General features: G+C 50.9%; 2 long non-coding RNA genes across 2 annotated transcripts; both read right to left on the bottom strand.

The window, feature by feature from the left end:
* Positions 1–216: 216 nt before the first annotated feature.
* LOC141411494 (uncharacterized) lies at positions 217–1827 on the bottom strand. Its single transcript, XR_012436283.1, has 3 exons — positions 1716–1827; positions 820–951; positions 217–505 (listed from the first exon to the last, which is right to left on the bottom strand). It is a non-coding gene; the product is annotated as an uncharacterized lncRNA (long non-coding RNA).
* A 13942-nt stretch (positions 1828–15769) lies between these two features.
* On the bottom strand, positions 15770–17965 carry LOC141411327 (uncharacterized). The gene is made up of 3 exons (XR_012436098.1): positions 17878–17965; positions 17386–17554; positions 15770–15878 (listed from the first exon to the last, which is right to left on the bottom strand). It is a non-coding gene; the product is annotated as an uncharacterized lncRNA (long non-coding RNA).
* Positions 17966–22299: the final 4334 nt, after the last annotated feature.

Below are 22299 nucleotides of genomic sequence, written 5' to 3'. Positions count from 1 at the left end.
GCCTGGAAGGATGACTAAGTGGCACAGCTTTGAAGATGGTCAGTAGGAGGTCTGGGACCCCAGGGTAGGGTATAGCACAGTCTCTTTTTGGTGAGTTCCCTCCACCCTCAAGAGATCTTGCAGGCTCCTGGGCTGCACAAAGAGTCACAGAATGTTGGAGCTTGGACATCTGCTTTGCTTCCTGCTTTTATAGATAAGGAAACTGAGGCCCAGGGTGCAGTGAGCAAGCAGGTCAGGAGCCAGGGACAATAGAGGCCTGGGGTCCCCCCACCCTGCATATGAGGTCATCCGTATGGGCAGAGGGGGACAGAGAGCCAGGACTGGAAGAACAGGTTCCAGCTCTCAGGGCAGCACTCACTGTGGGGAAGAAGATGGAGCTGGAAGAGGATCACATCCCCTGTTTCCAGGCACAGTACCAGGTTGGGAATCTGGAGATCATTGGTAGGAAACTCCTGGCCTATGGTTCGATCACACCTCTGTAGTTGGGGACTGAATGCAGGTGTTCCTGGGAGCATTTAAGAAAGGCATGCTGAAGATCTGGGACTAGCTGGGAGGCACATGCTCACCTATCAGTCCCATCTATCTCCTTCTCCTGGAGGAGCAGGCCCAATCCTGGGGATGTCTCAATGCTAATGTCTCTCCTCCAGGGCCTTCTGGGGCATCTGCCATACTCCTGCCTCCCAACATAGTGAGAGGTTTGCAAGGAGTTATGTGTGACCCACGCAAGGCCCTTGTCCTGCCCTTCTCGGAGGAGTGTAGCTGCCTCCTGTCCTCCTACTTTCATGGGAAGCCTAGCCGGGTGACTCCTCCTTAGCTTACCCTGGAGGAAGTTGTCAAGCATGTCCACTCTGGAGATGATGAAGCTGAAGGTGCCACAGGGCCAAACTGGACCAGATGGACCCTGGTACTCCCTGAGAAGAGCTGGTCCAAGCCCAGAGTGTCTGAGACTTCCTGTAAACATGCAGCATCAGATGCTGGGACTGGACGTGGGCAGCAGAAAAGGACTTCGAGAGCTCACACCCAGCTCTGGGGATGCTCGGGGCTCAGTGATGAGGCCTCCACCTCCCTCGACAATCGTTGCTCAGATGGCCTCCTGAGCCCTGGTCCTCATTCTCTTCAGAAAACACCTGGACCTCACCCAGGTCCAATGCTGGGGTTACTTTTCCCTCTCCCTGAAAATGCCCTACTTGGGAAACTTCTGCCTCTCACCTCACATCTGCTGTCCTGTCCCAAGCCAAGGACAGCAGATAGAAATTTCTGGCAGACAGTCTTTCTGGGACCAGCCCCAGAGCTTCTGTACCTCCTACATGGAAGAAGCATCAAGTCCTGAAGACAGCAGTGACCAACATCAGCCCTGTCACCAGAAGACTAGGGCTGGAAGGCCTGATTCCATTTACGTGACTATGCTGAGTGGTCTTCAGTTCCCAGGCCTCACCATACATGCTATAAAGTGGCATGGATGCTTTCTAAAGTCCCTTCTGACATTCAGACTAGAGGGTGGACATTGACATAAGAATACAACATGTTCCCTTCTTCCTGACTTCTCTCAGCCCACAGACAGCAAGTCGAGAAAGGGAGGACCATCATCACTGCCCAGTTTCTTTGTGCTTGGTGCCTGGTTTCTCTGTAACCACAGGTACTGGGTGGCTCCATTTCCCCTGTCTTCTGCAGGCAGAGACTGCCCTCCCATGCCAGCCCTCCCCACATGGGCTCACCCTTAGGATGTTCCCAGCCTCACTCTTCACACTGAGGATCAGCTTTCTGTCAGGGCCCCAGGCCAGGGAGAGCTGGGGGCTCGTGGCCAGACACCAGGTGTCACAGAGTTCTTCTGCTGAAACATACCTCCGGCACTGGCAGCTGTATGAGAGGAGAAGATAGAAGGCTGCTCCAGCCCCTGATGATTCTCAGGCAGCAAAGCCCACTTGAGAAGGCTATCAATCCTCTCTCAGGGAAAGTGAGCTGTCTGCTTCCCACTAGGCCATTGCATTAGTGATGGAGGTCAGTGACACCCTATAGTGCAGGCTCTAGTCCCTGCTTTCATTCTGCCAATGCCCATTCAGCGCCTCTTCCAGAATGGGGATAAGGCTAAGGGCAAGGAACAGGATAATGTTCTCAGAATTATTGCTTTGGGTGTCCCGTTGAGGTAAGTCTGGGGAGAGACCTGTGTAGCCTGGAAGGTTCCTGTTGGAACAGAGTACACCTCCCTCCCCACATAGCCCAGGAAGATCAGGGTTCAGGGCAGATTGGCATACGATCAGGGTCAGCACCTGCATTTGGTTCAGGGCCTGGGGTGTGGATCCCACCCTCATGGGGTCAGCTCCTCCATAGCCCCGGGCTGCTGCCCCAAGCCATGTTAGCCAGGCTGCCTTGAGGAACTCAGAACCAAGGTGGCCTCTGGAAGGGGTTTACACTGGGCTCAGTGTCCCATCAGGGCTGTGTCCCCCAACACCCTTTGGGATGGGACTTCTGGGGATGGGAGGATCCATTTACAGTGGCCATGCATTCTGCTCTTGGCTGCTGTACTCACTCACATGCCAAGAGCAGTGCTGAGCTCCCCACCTCCTGGACGGCAGAAGGCGGCAGTCATACTGGCAGTCATACGCACTCATGGGGGGCAGCCAGGTGAACCTTTCCAGGTGGGCAGTGCTGGGTGACCTGTGGAAGTTGGAAGGAGTGTCTTGGTCTTGACCCTCTTGTAGGTCTGTTAGAGGCACTCTCAACTTCAGAGAACATTCCATACACACAGTCAGGGCCTCAGGGCACCTATTCAGTCACTCTGCTAAGAATAGGGTTAGAATCCAGGGCAGGAAAAAGCTTCAAAAGCAACAGAAGAGAAGGTGGCTGCCTTGGGAGGTGATTTGGGCTCTAGCTGGGGACTAGTCAGGGAAAGCTTCCTGGAGGGAGTGATGACGAGACTGATTGTGCGTTCAATTGAGAGAGGACACTGCAGAGATAGGGTCAGAGGTCAGATGAGTAGATGACCAAGGTGTGTTAGAGCAACTCCCATGGGGCTAGCCTGGGGTGGAAGAGCTGCAGAAGGAAGCAGCATCGCATGGGACCATTCCCACTGTTGTCCTATGTGGCCTCCTGACAGTGTGGAGTCTGAGGAGCTGTGGCCCCTTCCCTCGGGGTCACATCTAGGAAGACGGCCCAGGTATTGAGATCCACGGCAACCAAATGGAATCATGCATCCAAGGGGTAAAAGAGCTGTAAAAATGTTGTAACATCCTGTCTGGGGGCTGGCGCCAGTGGGGGCGGGAGGACATAAGGAAAGGGTGGAGGAGGTGAAGATGGTGAAATGTTATGTACTCATGTAAGAAAATGGAAAGATGAGACCTGGAGAAGGGACAAAGGAGGATGATGGAGGGAGTGGATTCAACTAAGATATATTGTAAGCATTTTTGTAGATGTCACAATGTACCCCAGTATAATAATAATAATAAAAAAAAGTCATTAATGTTAAAAAAGTTATAACATATACTGTGTATAAAGCATACATTAACATATTAATGAAAAGCTAATGAGAAGAAGACTGGATATGGATAGCTTGCATATTTGCAGAGGAGGCCCCTAGCCTGGAAGGAAACTCCTAATTCCTGCTGTATCTACTTCCCCAAAGTACTGCATCACTTCAGGTGTCCTATGATAGGGCTCCTGTGCCTTTTTAGTCCTGCAAAATCATGTAGTGGGCAATCCTAAAATCCACACTGGGTTTGTGGATTCCCATGTTGGAAGATTTAGTTATACCACATTAAGCCTATGGTTACCTGATTTACTGTGATTTTTCTTTTTCTTTTTTTTTTTTGGTTATATAATTCAATTTAACTGAAGAAACACCAAGAAATACATCAAAAATCTAAATCTGCATTTCCTTGGGGTCTCAATTGAGTGATGCAGCTTTTTTAAGTAAGTAGGTCAGAAAACTGCTAATCCTGTAATGATTTTGTTCAATTGCATTCAGCTAGTACTTGTCAAAATCCAATTTTTCCTTTATTTATTTGCTTATTTATTTATTTTGTGTGTGTGTGTGTTTATGTGTGTGTGTGTGTGTGCAATGATTATCCCTATTTATTTGGTGCAATGAAGTCTAGTAGATAACATGGGGGAGGGTAAATTATCACCTTTAACAGAATTAGTTTAAAAATGTTTTTATATACATTTGGAATTGCTAAACTGGTTTTGCTAAAACAGCATTTCACCCTTGAGATACTATTTGAATGTTAGCTTGAAAGAACTTTCTTGAAATTGTTAAAACAAACAATAGCAACAAAAAACCCCAAAACTCCCCTCCTGCATATAGGGAGTTGCCTTGAAAATAGAGGGTCCAGATGGTCTCCATGAATAAGCCACCCTCTGACTGAGGAGATGGGTCAACAGGGACACAGGTGCCCTGCCTCTGACTCCCTCACCTGTCAGATGTCTGTCTCCTCAGGTGTGAAGGGGTAGGTGGGCTTGGCAACTTGTTTTCAGGCCCATAGGGCAAGGAGAAACTGCCGAAAGGTTTTGGGCTGGGAGGCCGAGCAGAGGGTGTTTTGGAGAGTGGCTCTGACAGTCACTGGGGTCTTGGGAAGGGAAGGAGCCAGTCAGAGGAGGGGACTCAACCCTGAGGTTGGGAGAGACAGAGAATGAGGAGACTTCAGGGATTTGGTGCTTTTGGCTATAGTGGGAGAGTTGGGAGGGACAGGTAGAGTTGCCTGACCTGGGACAGATGGATAGAGGAGAAGGGGACAGAGAGGCTATGATGCCTCTCAGACTGGAGGACAGAGTTTCTGCCTGACCTGGGGGTGGGGGGCGGCCTTGGGATCCTGCACAGGTGGGGACTATCTGGAGTGGAGCCCTCTGCAGCTGGGGTGGAAGGGGTCAGATGGGAGTTTCCTGTCAGTGAGGGGCCCAGTGAGTCTGAGACAGCACAGAAGGCTCTATATCAAAAGTAGATGGTGCACACACTTGTACTCCCTGCACTCAGAAGACTGAGGCAGTAGGATCGCTAGTTCAAGATCAGCCAGTTCTTAAAAAAACCACAATGGAGGCTAGTGGAATGGCTCAGGTAGTAGAGTACCTGCCTAGCAAGCCTGAGGCCCTGAGTTCCCAGTACCATCAAACGAATAAACACCCCCCACTAAAATTTCCCAAACAAATGGCTGGTGGGAGGAAGGGACTCCTCTAAAGATGTGGCTGCCTTTTAAAAAGGAGTCAGCTCTAGAGCCTCTGAGCTGCCAATGAAGGGACTCTGGTGTTGCTGCCACTAGGACTGCTGCCTGCGGAGGAGACACTGTGCTCCTCTGCTGTCCATCGCCTGGGTGGGACATGGCCGTTCTTCTGACCACAACTCTGCCCCAAGAACAGACACAGGCAGGGTCAGCCCTGCAAGACCACTTCTTGCCACCCCCAGAGCTGGCCCACCTTTTGCCCTCAGAGTCACCTTTCTTGTGGCCACACAAAATGGCACCCTTTGCTCTCCTAATAATGGCACTGCTGCCTGACTCCTTGAAGGTCCTTCTTGAAGCCATGGTACTACCTCTTTGCTGAGGAAGGTCTCGTTAAGAAGGAGAAACACACTATTGTAGAGGACCCAGCCAAGTCCCCTCCTGGACACTTCCCTTCCCTTCCCAAGGCTGTAGGGCTCACCTGAGGCTGGCAGTCCTCATCACCGTGGTGGTTGTTCTCCTGGTCACTTTCCAGGCCCCTGTGGTTGTAGGAGACATGTCCTGGCTGGCAGATGCAGGAACCATCTGATTTTTGGAAGACTCTATTCAGGCCCCGACAGATACAGGAGGAGGCGCCTGGGGATAGAGACGTCATCTTGCTTCACAGGTGTTCAATGGTAAGCAGAGGTGGGGGCTGGCCCCAACCCTGTCCTTGGGGAGTTCAGGGTGTGCGTGGAGAGGTCAGACACCAACTTTACCATAGTCCTGACTTTGGAGGAATTGTTAGGGGATGCAAGAGGTCTTCTCAGGAGGCCAGTTTCAACCCTGACTTTCCATTGACTCATTTGAGAAGGTTTTAAACAACACTGGTGTCCAGGTGCCCTTTAGCCCAATTTTATAAAAACTCCAAGGAAAGGCTGGGGCATCTGCCTTTTAGAAGTCTCCTATGGGTGGGCATGGTGGTTTATACCTATAATCCCAGCTACTTGGGAGGCAGAGATAGGGAGGATCGAGATTCCAGACCAGCCCAGGCAAAGTTCAGGAGACCATCATCTTTTCCGATAAAAAGCTGAGTGTGGTGGCTTATGTCTGTCATTCTAGCTTTGTGGGAAGTCTAACTAGGAGGATCATGGTCCAGGGTGGCCTGGGCAAAACGTGAGATCCTATTAAAAAAAAAAAAAAAGGGAAAAAGGCAGGGGGCATGGATCAAGTGGTAAAGCACCTGCCTAGCAAGTGCAAAGCCCTGAGTTCAAACTCCAGAACTGCCAAAAAAAAAAAAAAAGGCCCTTACAATCTTTACTGTGTAGCCTGTGCTGAGATCTGCTAATGAGGTAACAAGCTCTGGACACCATGATAAGGGCTCATTCCCACACATGGTCACACATAGTTATGTGGGATGGTCCTGTGGAAATGGCTCAGGCCACTGGCTCCAGGGCATAAAGTGAGAGAGACCTGCAGAGATGCACGAAGGTTGCACTGTACACCTGGGCAGAGCCAGATGGATGGGAAGGTGAGTGCTGAAAAGTGCAAGATGTGTTTGGAGATCATGGAGTCAGGTGCTTTTGCTCGTCCAAAAAGTGCAGTTGGGGGAGAAGTGGCAAGTGGGACCTAGGCAGAGTTTGGGGTTCCCTGCACGTGGAGCCTGTTTGCCCCTCTTAGGTTTATATTAGCTCAGGGACAGACCAAAACTCTCATTGTAGTCTTCTTGGTGCTGCAGAAGAGCACTCAGGCACCACACAGTGTGCAGTGTACCCACACAGTAGGACTTCTGATGAAGGGCTTGGCAGTTGGTCATACTAATTATTGTGCTGAGGTGGTCCAATGCTTTCCCTGTGGAAATGTGGGACATGCACTAGAGAGATCTCATTTCCCTGAGACAAGAAGGGAGTTGTTCAGTACTGCAGTGACACAGAATACTCTCTCCCTATCAGGATCTCCATGGTCACTCCAGCTCCAATATTCTAAATTCCAGAATGTCCTGTGGCCCATCTGGACCAAATCCCTGCTGAGACCCTGGGAACCATTGTGATCTAAGACCTTCCATATCTTCTCCTTGAGCCTAGAGCCCTGGGCTAAGCCTGCTCCACAGAGGTGCTGGGGACATGCTGATTGAAGGGCTACCAAGTGGGAGCAGCTAGGAGACCTGGCTGTTAGCACTGTCTGAGTCAACGTCTTCTACATGTTTTGCATTAATTCTTTTAGTGTGAATTCTTTGGAAAAAGTGATCTACTGATGAAGACACTTTGAACAAATGTCTGAACTGTTGGCCTTGCACTCTCCTGGATGTAGAATTCTACATGAAAGAGTATCATTTAAGACATATCTTTCTACCCTCTCAACCCAATGAACTATTACTACTACTGGGCACTTCTGTCAATTTGTGTTTGCTTTTTTCTTTTTCTGTGACACCTATCTTAGTATCTTCTATGGAGCCTTTGTGGCTCCAACAACAACTGGCGGTTAGTGTTGTGAGATAACCTTTAAAATAAATTGAATAAAATCTCTCCACTCATCACGAAAGGGAAAGAGGCTCTGAAATAGTTGATATATTTAAAAAGAAGGAAGCAAAACTTTTTTTCTAACTTTGGCGATGGCAGAATAGTTCATTTCATATCAATCTTCTTATTATATACAACTAGAACAGCTAGAAAAACAGAAAACATCTACTTGAAGGAATGGGGGATTTAATTGATTCTGGAGGGTATAAGAGTCCAGAAGGACAAGCCCTGCATTTGGCACCACATCCCCCTAAGGTTTTGGGCACTTCATGAATTGCAGTTAGGGGATGATGTCAGGGACTGACTATATTGAAATCCTATCCCCAGTACTTAAGAATGAGACTATATTTGGAGACAGGGCATTTTAAGAGGTGATTATGTCAAATATGAATGTCCAATATGAATGGTGTCCTTATAAGAAGAGCAAATTTGAACACACAAAGCAACACCAAGGGTACAAGGGCACAGAGGAAAGGTCAGTGAGGATATAGCCAGAAGGAGTCCAACTGTAAGTTAAGGAGAGAGGCCTCAGGAGAAACCAAGCCTGTCAATACCTTGATCTTTGACTTCCAGGCTCCACAACTGTGGAAGAAATAATTTTCTGTTGTTGAAACCACTTAAGTCTGTGGAATGTTGTTACAACAGCCCCAGCACATCAACATTGTCCCAGAGTTTTATGTCAGAATGGCTGTAATAATTTTGGCCTGAAAAAAGTTTTAGTGCTCCCTAAGGGTCATCTCACCACAAAAATTATAATAACATGCTCAAGCCAGTAAAAAATAAACACCTGAAAACTAAAACCCCAAAACTGGTTGTACTGAGTTCTTACGCCCAAGTCAGTGAAATGAAACTTAGACAAAACAACCATGGGGAGACCCACTCTTCTCAGTCACTCCAGGTTAAGGGGAGTGTCACAGGGATCAGGGTAGACACCTGAGGGACAGAATGCTGTAGGCAGAAGACAAGAATTTATGGTAGAATCTCTGGGAACCTGTTGTGAGGGGAGCAAACATGAAGGGGAATAAATGGCAGAAATGGCTCTGGGAGTAAAAGGCAGAAATGACTTTGGGAGTGTAAAGAAACAAATGGCAAAAGTAACTTTGTTTTTCATAAAGGAGACAAGAAGTCATCCTTAAAAGCAAACATCTAAGGATATGTAAGGGATGGGCTTCTCACTCAGCTAATAAAGTACAGTGGTCTTTCTCCTAGATAAGGGAAGCAAAGAAGCATTCTTAAAGACAAACATGTAAAGAGATGATATATAGACCCCTTAAGGAAGATAGCACAGCAAAGATAAACAAAAAGGGGGTCTCACCAAAATAATGAGCATTAGTCATAAAATGTATATGGCAGGTCTCAAGGACAGGATGAACTAACAAGGCCCTTCTGAATGCCCAGTCTGATGAGGATGGGGTCAACAAGAAGTTAATTAGATAGATACAACTTTGAAGTAAAGTAGGTGGTGCCCAAATCAGGCCAAGCCCTATATCATCTCCTAGAGTTCAGTCATTCTTTGGCTTAGCTCTTTCACTAAGTCCCTCCTGTCATGGTCCTTTGCTATCCTTTCAATAAATTTGTGCTTGCTTTAACTCTTAACTCCTGGTCCAGCGTCTTCATACACCTACTATGCCAGGACTCTCCAGTATCACTGAGATCACTCAGACTGTAGGTGGACTGGTGCAGTGCTTTGGAGCAGGAACTTGGAAGTCAGCCCAGCTAGGTTCGAATCCTGGTGCCACCACTAACAGTCTGAATGTGTCAGGTTATTTAAACTCTCTGTGCTTCATTTTACACATTTGCAAATTAGTGATGATAACAATTGTGGCTGTCTCATAGCATTGTAATGAGGCTCACAATAGGTTCATCTTTGAGTGCATTCAGAACATGGTCCAGGAGTGTGGTAGTGTCACGATGGCCATAAGATAGGAAACTATCCAGTCCCTTCAGATAGGCTGAGGTCAGTTCTCACTTGGGAAGGGCTGGAGGGAGCCCTTTGAGGTTACACGTATGTGATATGTATGATTTTTGGGATTGAGATAGGATAGCCAGGATAAGGTGATGGTGGGAAAAAACAAACCTCTGACAATAAGTCAGAGTCATGAACTAAGACTAAAAGAAATCATTAAAGCAGAAAAAGGTAAATTAACCATTGAAGAAAGTGCACACATCTGTTCCTTGCATCGCACTCCCTCTTCTTGAGACATTAAGTAAGATACAATTTCCCTCGATAAGTAATCTAGTCTGAGAATAGAGGGTGCTTGGTTCAGTAGTTCAGAAAGAATGCTCCTAAGGAACACAAGAAAAGACAGCCATGTTATGAGGACCTTTGATTATAAAAGTCACCCTAGACTCAGAGTCTCTGTGCTTGCATGATAACGTCAAAACAGAATAAGTGAGATTTGCCATAGTGATCACTTATCTAGAAAAAATTTAAACTGGATTCCTCCAGCCTAGTTTAGATGGCATAAACACACGAGATGGGGGTGCCCATTGAGCTCTTAGCTCCTACCCTCTGCATGTTAGAGGGTGCCTCTTTTTCCCTTTTATTTCTTCTTGCTTTTTCCTGCTTTGCTAAATAAATCATTGCTGGCTTCTTACCTGTGTGTCTCATTTGCGAATCACTTGGAAAGTCTTTTTGTTGTTAAATTCAAGAGCCTGGGATTGGTTAGTATTTGGGGGATTGAGTAGAGGATCATCTTTCTTTCCCTTTGGGGATCACCCTCACTCCAATACCCTTCCCCAGTGACAGGATGATTTGGTTGCACACTGCATAGTGGCTTGTGTGCAAATAGGCCAGAGAACACAGACACCAAGGAGACCATGTCTTCCAAATGGAATGCTGGGCTGAGATTGAGAGCTAAGTCTGCATTCCATCCCTGGTCCTCCCACATAGATCCTTGGGCCACAGATGGATTTGGAAGAAGGTGGCATGGCTCCTGCTGCATTGAGTGGATGCAGCAGCAGAGCCCTGTGGACAGTCTACAAGTAGAACCAGACCTCATGTATTGGACCATACTGAGGAGCAGCTGCACCTCTGAGCCTGATCCTCCTACTTGTTCATATGTTTGGTGGAGCCCTGACTCAGACATCTACTCAGCCACAGCCCACAGCTCTTCTCTCACACTGCAGCTCTCCTGACACACCTCCACTCAGCCATGGGTCATTTCCTGAGACCCTTTCCTGAGAGTCATTTCATAGACTCTTGGACTTCAGGGACAGAGGAGGGGGATAAGCCACTGTGGGCACGTGTGGGCCTGGGACTCACCAGGGGAAGAGAAGGCAGCACTTCCGCAGGGGAGGCAACCTGTTTGGCCAGGCAGGGCACTGAACGTGCCTTCAGGGCATGGCCGGCACTCTCCTGCTGCCTTGGCATGACTGTTGCTTCCAAAGGTCCCTGCTGGGCAGGGCCTGGGACTGGATACCCCAGCAGGACAGTAGTGGCCTGCTGGGCAGGGATGGGTTTGGTAGCTTTCTGAGCCTGCAGGGAAAGGAGGGGGGATTTTAAGCTGTGGACCACGGTTGGGGTGGGACTAAGAAGTACATGTAGGGAGAGCCTAGGGGAAGGATGCACTTGCTGGGAAATGGGTTGGAAGTAAAGCAGATGGGAAATGTCTGGATGGTAGGAGAAGTAGAAGGCCCTTGCCACTGCTGTCCCTAGTCCCATAGCCCTCCCCACCATGGTCTCCTCCATCTTTTGGGTACACAGCATCTGCTTCCATCTGCCTCTCAGTTAAGCAGCCCCAGGTGATAGTGATGCTATCCCATTGGGGTCACCTTCTGAGAGTACCTGGGCCTCTGGTTCCCACATGTGCATGTGCCTGGGGCTTTGTACACTGTGCTTTGTGGTGTAAATCTACCACGGAGGTGGCCATGGCACCAACTGTTCTGCAGCCTCCTTCATTTTCTGTATGCTACATTCTTGGGTCTTGACAGGGAGATTGGCCCAGCCTAGAGAGCTATAGCCCTGTCTCCTGTTGTACTCAGGAATGCTCCTGGCCTCACTGTAGGGCCCCAGCCCTCACTTGCCCTGGCTCAAGCTCCCCTGATACTCACCCTGGGGGCAGCTGAATCCAGGTGGGCAGGGCTGGCAGGGCAGGGTGTCCAGGTTCTGACTACGGTAAGTGCCTGCTGCACATGGACGGCAGCAAGTCTCCACGGAGACCCTGAAGCCACTCTTATTCAGGGCCTCAAAGCCCCTAGAGCATGCACTAGGATAGGCGCTGCCTGGAGGGCAGTAATAGGGAAACAGGCAACTGCACAGAGAGCAGGCCCCAGGCCCATGTCATGCTGAAGAATGTGTGGGCTGCAGCTTCTCATCTGTCTAGCAGGCCCTCACACCCCCAGCTTGGGGTTTAGGCTGGCAGGGGAGGGAGATTCCGACATTATCCCAGATAGGGGTTGGAGTTGCCTGTATCTGCTGGGCCTCTACAGTCGGAGCTGCCCTTCTGAAGAGGGCTGAGCCAGGCCCAGTTGGCTGGTCTGCAGGGCAGTGCCCAAGTCTGGAAAGTGGGCTGCCTGGGGAAGACCTGAATATTGGGGTGTCAGTTCTGTACATAGGGTTAGGCTGGCCAGATCTGAAACCCAATTCTAGTCATTTAAATTTTGGATAAATATTAAGCACTTTTCCAGTGTAAGTGTGTCTCATACGGCATGGGCTACAGTAAAAATTTATTGCCATTTGCCTGAAATTCAAACATAATGGGGGGGGGTGTATTTTTATTTGTTAAATGTGGCTGTCCCACACAGGATGGTACTTGAGGCTGATAAGGGGATTTCAGTGTCATTGGCTTGCTCACCCCTACCTTCTTGGGTAAGAGGCAATATCAAGTCCAAGCTAGGCCTTGAACAAAGGATTACCAAGTACTGGTCTTTGGGCCCTGACATTTTGGTCAGAATCATTTAAGAAGTTGAGGGGACTGACATATGAAATGTGACATGCTGATCAGGGGTGAGTGGCCCAGACTCATAGGATGGGGGAGGGGCACTCCTAGGAACTTAGACTGACAGGGATGGGTAGGATATTGGAAAGGTGAGGGAGCTCAAAGCAATGAATGTGGAGGGTTCCAATCTCACAGGGATTGAGAAGGGTACTCACAGGGGGTTTAGTCTCACAGGATTGAGGAGGACTCACCGCTGCCCTGGACCAGTGTAGGTGGAGGAGCCAACAGGGCAGGCAAAGCCCCCGGGGCAGAGTGGGGGAACTCCTGTCTGGGGCCCACAATAGGAGCCGGCTCTGCAGGGGACCTCTTCCACAGCACCTGAGGGAGGTCAAGGCAGGATGCAAGTGAGCAGAGCCCTTCATGGGGATATACTCAGTTCCTGTCCGCAGTCCATGGCAGCCTGAGGAGGCTCTGAGCTGTGAGGAGACCCAGAGGATTCCCAAGTCCCCAGGTGGATCTGAGTAGGAGGAAAGCTATTGAGTGGGGCAGTGTGAGGATCAGGGTTGGAAGAGGGGGCTGAGGAATAGGAGGTTATCATGTGGTCAGGCAAGGCAACTCTTCATGGAGTTAGAGCCCAGGAACAAAGATGAGAGGACAAGTGGTTCCCACCATGCATATGGAGCCAGTTCAGGTGGGGAGGGGGTATAGACCAGCAAGCCAGTCTAGGAAGGCCTCAGACGGGTTCTGTGAGCCCCTTTCTGAGCTTCACATCTCAGCTCTTTCCCCTACTCCCTGAGGATGTACTCCTTGAGCCCACACCTGCATTTACTACCTCCTGCTCCACCCAAGTAGTAATACTGCTTTGGGCTTTGAGCCATGGGGAACAGAACACCTTACCTTGGGCTCACTGATGCTATTAAATCTGCATCTGGACTCTCCCTGACTCAGATGGAGGCAGGGGGATGGAAGCACCTTAGCCTTGGGGAAAAGCAGGTGGTACAAATGTCAACCAAAGACTGTGAGAGTCTAGAAGTTAGGAAGTAGCTCTGAGGTAAACAAGCAGCCTACACACCTGTGGCCTGAGCTCAGTAAGGGGGATTCTGCTGAGGCCCTGCCCTGAGCATTAGAGATGAATGCTTGAAGAGCAGGTGATAGAGGGGAGGCATGTGAAGGGTGGGGCAGAGCTGGGAGACACTGAGGGCTCACCTTTTGGACATTCTGACCCAGCTTGGCAGGGGGTGGCAAACACATTGGCTTGGCTCTTCAGCTGGGCATCAGGGCAGTAGCAGCCAGGGGGACAAAGCTCACAGTCTTCAGGTGCAGATGCCCCTGGTTCTGACCGAAATGTGCCAGGTGGGCAGAGGAAGGCGCCCTGTGCTCCTGGACACCAGTGGCCAGGGGGACATGGGTGGTCTTTGAAGGAAGAGAGACAAGCACCATGCAAAGCAGGGGTCTCCCTGTGGCCTTCTCCATGTCCTCCAGGTGCCTGCGTTTAGTCTGCAGAAAGGGTCTCACCCGGCCATGGGCAGTGGTACCCAGGGGGACAGGGAAGGCACTCCGCCTGGCTCTGGCCTCCTTCTGCAGCCAGGTAGGTGTGCTTAGGGCAGGCCTTGGGGGCTCCTGGGTGGCTCTCACTCCCTCCAGGGCAGTAGTGGCCAGCAGGGCAGGGCTTCAAGGCATGGGCCCCTGCAGAGTGAGCGCTGTATTCACCTTCCTCCCCAAACACAGCTTCCCATGCCCTCCGTAATTACCAGAACCTTCCAGGTTGTGATCCATGTCACCATGCCCCAGAGCCTCACCTGCTTTGCACCAGTGCCCAGGGGGACAGGGCCCACAGTCTTCTTTCCGCTGGGCTCCGGGGGCAGTCACCAAGGTGTGAGGGGGACACAGGATGGGTTCTCCACTGCCATCTGGACAATAAAATCCTAAAGCACAGAGGGGTCACACTGTGGCCTGTGGAAGGCAGGTGGAGACAGTGCCAGAGCTGTTGGGGACAATATCCATAGGGGCCTGGAAGTCCTATTGGCCATTAGTGAGAGACCTAGATGTTACTCCTGTTCCCCACTCCTTAGAATGTTTGTGATATGGGATACATGTCCATGTTACATAAACATGTATGTGTATACATGCTAGATGGACAACAATTGGGTGAGTTCTGAGTTTTTCACATCTATGGGAAACAAGCAGTGGTTGTTACCTTGTGGGCACCGCTCTGCACACAGGTGCCTTTGGTGACAGTGGGTCGGGGGCTGCTTAGAGCCTGGTGTCATCACTTCAGAGGTCCCAAGTGGACAGAAGTAACCAGCAGGACACTTCCCCTGCACCTGTCCACCTCTAACAGTCAAAGAGAGGGAAGAAGGGTAAGAAGCCCTCCATGGAGTTTTAGATCTGAGCCTGGATCTTCTGAGCTGGAGGGAGCTAGCTCCTAGCTTAAAGTTTTCTTTGTGATTCACTGTGTGAAGTTCTTTATTCTGCTTCAGGAGAGCTGGTGAATGTGCCCATAGGCAACTCTGATGTGGTACAGCCCAGGATAGAACAGTGCGGCTGAGGCCTGGGCACAGTGTAGGTAGGCAGCTATCTCTATGAATGGTCAGTAGTTGATGGACTCTGACAGGTCTTTTCTCCACTACATCATGGAGCTCAGTGGTTAAGGAAAGTGACTCAAGGCTGTCACCAGCAGGATGAGCCCTCTCAGAGAGCTAAGTGACCCTGCATCAGTTGCCATGGAAATGGGGACAGTGGAGGTGGACAGCTGTTTCACAAGCTTTCTGTATTGTCTGGGATTCCTAGGGCCTGCTGTGTCCCTAGGACCAGCAGGGCTTGGGCTTGGGCATTGAGGCAGCCAGGTGATTGCTCTGGCTCTGCAACAGGAGAAGGCAGGCTAGATCCATGGATGTACTTCCTGAGCAGAGGGAGACCATGCTCTGCAAGAGCCTGAGGAACTTCTGTCACCTTTTGAGTGGGAATGATGATCTTTGAAGCAGGATCATGGCTGCATGAAATGGGGAAACTCTTCTGTTGATTACTCTCACTGGGTTTTGGGGAACTGAATTGTTAACCTTCAGCAAGTGCTAGAAGCCTGCCCTACAGATCCTGATGTGCTGTGTTTGGTCTGGCTCACTGTGGGTGCTAGCTAACCTTGGGCTGCAGGTCTGCTTTCCCATCTATGGTGCATGGCTTCTGGCAGGACAGGCAGAGGGTTGTGAGTCACTGCAGTTTGACAAGGCAGTAGGTGGTGACTGACCTGCAGTAGTGACCAGGGGGACAGACAGAGCAGTCACTCTCTTCCTGGAGGCCTGATGCATCCTGGGGAGTGAAGGTCCCTGGGGGACACAGAGTTGGGGACCAGGTCCCTGGAGAAGAAAAAGACAGGGAATGAAGAGGTCCCCCAGAGGCCTGGGACCATTTCAGTGCACAGAGACTCCTGGACTAATTAAAGATGAGGATACACCTGTTCTTGCCTCTCTGACCCTCAGCATTTGCTCTGATAGTGCTGGCTTTCATATGCTGCTTCCTTAGGGCCAATGACCAATGACATGGAGATGACTTTAACCTTTAGGATGACTATCTTTTGTGCTTGTCACAAAGGAGCAATCCTGGTGTGGAGGGTCTTTAAGTAGCAGTGAAGTTATTGGGGCATGAAGGCCATGCCTCCAGCCAGGAGGCTCAGCAAGGCACTTACTTCCCGCTAGATTTTGTGCAGCTTTCTGAGGCTGAGTTTGAACCTGTTGGTCCACACCTAAGAGAGTCTCACTGTGCAGCTTCCTCCTCTCCTTTCTCCTCTTCTGTTAGGAGGAGGGAGAGAGTAGCTGAATGGGAATTGCCCTGGCCAATTCCCCAGAGGTCATAATCACACTTCTGGTCCTCAGAGTGCTACCCCTGACTTTTGTGTCTTGGTGCATGGGTACTGTGCTGACATGGATAAAGAGCACACCCAGACTTCTCTACATGGGGATATCCTCTCTTCTGAACTATCAGCCAGGATGGAGGCTACCTAGGAAAACAGAATCCTGGGGATTACAGGCCAGCTTTCTTGGCCTTAGGATGTTCTAAACATTCTGAGTAAAAGATCTCTCAAATAAGAAGGGCTCTTGTGTCTTGAGCATCTCAGTTATGGGGAAGAACCAATGGGTGAATCACCAAGGGCTATGCACTTATAAGGAAATATACTCACAACAACTCCTAAGATAAGCAAGAGAATTTTCTCTAGGTTTACCTAAGTTATGAGAAATGATGAATTTTCTGAGCTCTGAGGACAAAATATGTATGTGTTTGTGTGTTCATGCATGTGTGTGTGTGTGTGTGTGTGTGTGTGTGTGCAGGTATAAGGCTGTGTGTGCATGAGTATGTACATGCACAAGTGCATGTGTACACACATTCATGTCTGAGTGTGTCTGCATATGGTTCAAGAACAGTTTGTTTAGGGTGGCTGGACTCAAACTTGGGTAGAGCAAATGCAGGTCCCTTGGGCACTGCCACTGAATCTGCTGGGTCACTGTCCCAGTGTTCAGGCTCCTCCTCAGAACCCTCCCTATGTCTCTGTCAATTCAGATGGGTGCAGGGATGACCTGGTATCTCTGGGTCAGGGGCCCAGGGGTCAGGGAAGAGGTGTGATGAAGCACAGAATCATCAGATGAAAAGAAGATCAATGGCAGGGTGGACAGGTAGAGAGAAGCCTGGGTAGTGCCAGGGGAAGTTGGAGGTAGAAGTTTGCACACATGGGAGAGCCCAGTTCCCATAATACCCTGGGGTTTGAATGAATAAAGGAAGGAAGGAAAGGAGGAAGAAAGGAAGGAAGATAGGGTGTAGGAGAAGGAAGAGGGCCCAGGAAGGGTGGGGAGCTGAGGCTTCCGCACATACCAGCTGGGCAGTAGGCATGGGCTGGGCAGGGCCTGGGTACCCTGGTGCCGGGATGTGGGCAGTAGGAGCCTGGTGGACACAGAAGGCAGGTGTCTGAGCCCAGGGAGGGCTGGTAGTGCCCATGGTGGCACAAGGCAGGCCATGCAGCTCCTTGTTGGCAGAAGTGACCCTGGCAGTAGACATAAAAGGGCATCTTTGAGGCTTATAACAGGAAGTGGTAGGGGTACTCAGTGGCCAGGAGAGTCAGCATGAGGGTCCTCCCTCCATCTGGTACAGGCTATGATGACTGAAGTGCAAGAAGGTGCAGACCAAGGGCAATTAGGGAAAGTGGGACCTGGGAAATGGGAGTGTTGGAATCCTTTCCTTGGGCCACCATGGGCCATTCTGATGCCCACAGTCTGAGGGCTGAGCTTCAGGCTCAAGCGAGTTCTATACCCCTTTGCTTTCCTGGCCTGGGGACTGAGCTCCCTCCCACAAATCCTGGGGAGGTACCTGAGGGCAGGGGAGAGCAGTTGGATTGGGAGTCCTGGGGTCCAAGAAGCAGTCAGAATTTGTCATGTAGGACCCACTGGCTGAGCTGAGGCCCAGGCTGGGGCAGAAGGAGCCAGCTGGGCAGGGCCCACAGCTCTCCTCAGAGGTGCCACCTGCACAGGGAGAGTCACAGTCCAGGGCTTTGTGTGCCCCATCCTGGATTACCACCCCAGAAGATGGACCTTTACACTTGGGGTTCAGTTGCACCCTGGAGCTAGAGTGGAGTCTAGAACAGTCTGTTTAATGGAGCAGCTGCTGGATGGGCACTGCCTGCTTTGCCAGGGCACAGCCTGAGAGGTGGAAGAGTGCCCATCTGGTGGAGAGGCCTTAGCCACACCTGGTCATGGTCTTGCATCCAGACCCCTAGCCAATACGGGTTCCTAGTCATGGTGTTGGTGTTCATAGGGCAGTCTGGTGCACAGTTCTGAACACCATCTGGGAAGGGAGGGCATAGGTAGATGCTCACCTAGGCTGTTCCTCATCGTCCCCAGGGGGCAGGGCACCGGATACAGAGTCCCCTGAGGGCAATAATGGCCTCGGGGGCAGGGTCTGTTGAGGGGGAAGGCCACATTTCCCCAGGGTGTAGGGCTGGCAGTACCCCCTTTACAGTAGTACCAGCTGAGCAGGGTCCTTAGGTAGAATAGAGGTAGACTTGGAATTTCATTGCAGTGATGGAAAGAAACATCAGCCTGTATCTAAACCCTGATCTCATTTGAGCTTATCATGTCCCTGTCAGGTCCCTGCCACCTACTGCTGTCCCTAATCCCAGAGCATTGTGGAAATTAAAGTGGGCAGAAAAAAGGTCAAGGATATGACACATCACTGAGCAGGTGCCATTCTCTGGGGGGGGGGGGGCTTGGGGTTTCCTTACAGGCTTTATCATCAGCATGGGGGAGGATGACAGCTGCATAAGATAGGAGAGATGCTGAGGTATCTCGATGTGCAAGGCTAAGTTAGGCTGAGAGGCCTCACTCTCCACAGTAGTCATAGGAAATGGCCCTACTGTCATCCTTTGTCATACAGAGGACCAAACTCAAGTGGTCAGTGACCTGTCCATCATCACAACTGCACTAGGCACAGAGCTGGGTAAGACCTGGTTGTGGCTCCAGAGCCTGCTTTGGCAACAGCCTGAGGCCTTGCAGAGAGGGAGAGAGGGATGAAGGATCAGGAAGTAGCAGGAGGAGGCTACAGGCCAGACCCAGGCCTGTGCTCATCCTTGCTGAGGAGTAGATCTTAGGGACTCTGAGAGCTTGGGGTGGGGGTAAGCTTGGTTGTGAGTTCTGTTTCTGGAAGCCTGCTCTAAGCTCTAGGATGCCTCTGTCTGCTTGTCCTTGCAAGACCAGGCTTCAAAGGGACCCTGCTGCCTCTTGTTCTATTCACTTTGAGGAGGTTATGCAGCAGAGCGGTCCCCAGGCCACTCAGTGGTACCTAGGACCAACCTCTGCTGGGCTGTCAGCACTTACCTTCAGGCTGGCTGTTGCCTTCCCCTGGATAATAGCTCCCTGCAGGGCAGGGCTGGCAGGCCCTGGGGGACATGGCACCTTCCCGTTGGTTCAAGGTTCCCTCTGGGCAGGGGTGAGCAGCAGATGTCCCTGCTGGGCAGTAGTGACCTGCAGGCAAAGCCAGAGTGATCAGGCCCCATAGCTGCCTCCCTCTCCCCATGACTCCCATCACATATGACAGAGAGTTAAGGTAGTACTGAGGGTCAGGGGTCATAACTAGGGGGGTGAGGAGATACTGACCCTGAATCCAAGGTTGTGGGATGAGGGCTTGGGTAGAGGTCTATGTGTCAGGGTAGGGAGATATGGGTGTATGAGTGAGAGTGCTTGAACATGAGTGTGTGAGAGATATGCAAGTATAAGCATGTGCCTGTGTGTGTATATGCACACATGTGTGTGTGAGTGTATGTCTATGCAGACTTAGGGCCATTGGTCTCAGCTTGGAGTTATTCTTGGGAACCTACACTGGGGACAGCCAGAGTGCAATGAAGGTAGCTTTGGTTCTACAGGGCTGAGAAGGAAGAATTTCTGATACTGGAGACAGTGCCTCACAGTGAGGCACTGTCTCCATTACTCCAGGATTTTCCCTAGAGCCTATGAGCAACACCACATGCAGCTTGCCACCAGGTGGTCTAGAGGGGTCCCAGAGTCTCAAGTCAGTTCTGCCACAGAGCCTTACTCTGTGGCATGTACTGGGAGGAGTTGGCTCAGTACCCCTCGGGTCTCCTAGGAGTCTCTGGGACTCCATGTGCAGACAGCCTGAGACTGACCAGATGTCTTGCCTTTCAGGCTTGAGCTGTTCACTCCAGAACTCCTGCCTGCCCATCCCTGGAGCCCACTGGAAGGGATGTGCAATGAGCAGGTGAATTCAACACAGGAGGTCATCTGCCACCACAGTGTCCTCTTTCTTCCACATGCTGAGACAGCATGGCCTGCCCCGTCAAATCATTGCACTGTCCCCAGTATGTGGCTCCTTCCATTATTTTGACTCCATGGTCTCCCCTCTGAAGTGTGATGAGCCCCATTATGTGGGTGGGTTAGTGAGTGTGGGAGGTTGAGATCTCACTCAACACCAGGCATGGGGTTCCAGAAGATAGTCAAGTTCAGAGATCTGGGGTTCCTAAGGCATCCAATTGTCTCTGCCCTGGAGAAGAAGGGCAAGGGTAGCTCCAGGGTTACCTTTGGGGCAGGTGGTGGGTTCCACAGTAGCAGACTGAGAGCAGTAGGTGCCCTGTGGGCAGAGTAGGCAGGTGTCAGCCCCAGACAATGGGCTGAAGGTACCAGGCTTGCAGGACAGCTCATGGTGGGCTCCTGGGGGACAGCGGAAGCCATGGGGACATCTGTATCCATGGATCCCATCGGAGGGTGAGGGGACAGTACTGCCTCCCAGACAGATGTACCTGAGGACAGGGAGAGTCATGGATGAACCTCTTCCAGCTTGCTGGGGGATCTGGCAAGCCTTGGGAGCCCTGGGCCTCAGGTTTGTGCTGGGCAAGACAAGTGGGACCACACTAAGAGCTGATGGCACAGCCAGGCATTCCTGGGACTGAAGGGGGTCATATATGGCAGATGTTACTCTGAACCTCAACTTAAAACATGCTCTGACCCCTGTGATAGAAACTCAGAGGTGAGACTCCGGGAGACAGTCCTGGGAAGGGCTGGCATCTTCCAGATGCGTTCTGCTCCCCTCTGCAAACACTCCTTCTCCTCAGCACCCCTGGGCAGATGGGGAATGTCTTCCTTCACCCAAGACCTGACTGTAGCTCCTAGAGACCATAGAACCTCCACTCCTTTAAACAATAAGGGGTAAATGAACCTCAGGCATTTTAGATGTCTGTGGGCAGATGGGTGTGGGGAAGACCCAGGTACCAGGGGCCACAGAGATGGCAGGGGCACCTTGACCCATGGGGAATCATTTCTGGGGGCCATGAGTGTACATACAACTGAGCCCTGTGTCTAAGGGGTGGGATGTCCAGTCCACATGCTTGGGGAGACAAGCATAGTCTATGCCCTTCAGCAAAGCTTGAGGATTTAGGATTAGTCTGTACTTGGAGTTGCTGGCAATCTCAGACTAGAGCTGAGGTTACCCCCTCCTCCTATTGGGGTTCACTTCACCCTGCATGGCAGAGCCTGGCCTCCAGGATGTGGGACAGCCCTGGTCGGCTGCAGTAGCGTCCCAAGGGGCATGGCTGGCACTGGTCCTTGCTGTCCAGGCCAGTGGCGGAGGAGTAGAACCCAGCGGGGCATGGCAGTGGGGAGTCTGTTCCTGGAGGGCAGAAGAAGCCAGGAGGACAGATGTCATTCCCAGAAAGTCCTGAGGCCTCCACCTGTGCATTGAGAGAGAAGGAAGAAAGGACATCTGGGGTTTCTGATGTACATGCCACAGCTGGGACTGAGTGAGAAGACCAGGATCAGGTTAGTGCAAGAAGCCCCACATGTCCCTCCCAGATACAGGCCTTACTGAGTCCTTCGGCTGAGAAGCCTACAGGGTCTGTGTGAGAGCTCTGAATTCTTGAATCCTTACATCCACTTGACTATCTTCCTCCTCCTTCATCTCTCTTTTCTTCTCTCCCTTGTCTCCTGGCCTGTTTCCTTCTCTGTGGCATTACTGTGGAATTCCCAGAAGGTAGGGCATCTCTGTTCTAAAAGAAAGGTCTGCTTAACAAAGGTCAAGGGTCATGCATGTCCAGGTGACACCGCAGATCAGTGACAAATCAGTAAACACCACCCACATCTGTCTGCTAAACCTGGTCTGGAAGCTGATTCTCCCTACAGTAGAGTAAGATGATCCATCAGGGAGAGTTGCTTTTCACCATGTGACCTGGAGCAAGTCAGTTACCCCAGGGTCTCTGGTTTCTTCTCTAAGATGGGGCCACCCTGGGAC

This window comes from Castor canadensis, chromosome 10, assembly GCF_047511655.1.
Source record: "Castor canadensis chromosome 10, mCasCan1.hap1v2, whole genome shotgun sequence".
In the NCBI taxonomy this organism is placed as follows: Eukaryota; Metazoa; Chordata; class Mammalia; order Rodentia; family Castoridae; genus Castor; species Castor canadensis.
The sequence above is the reverse complement of the archived record's forward strand: the minus strand, read 5'-3'. Positions and strand labels throughout refer to the sequence as shown.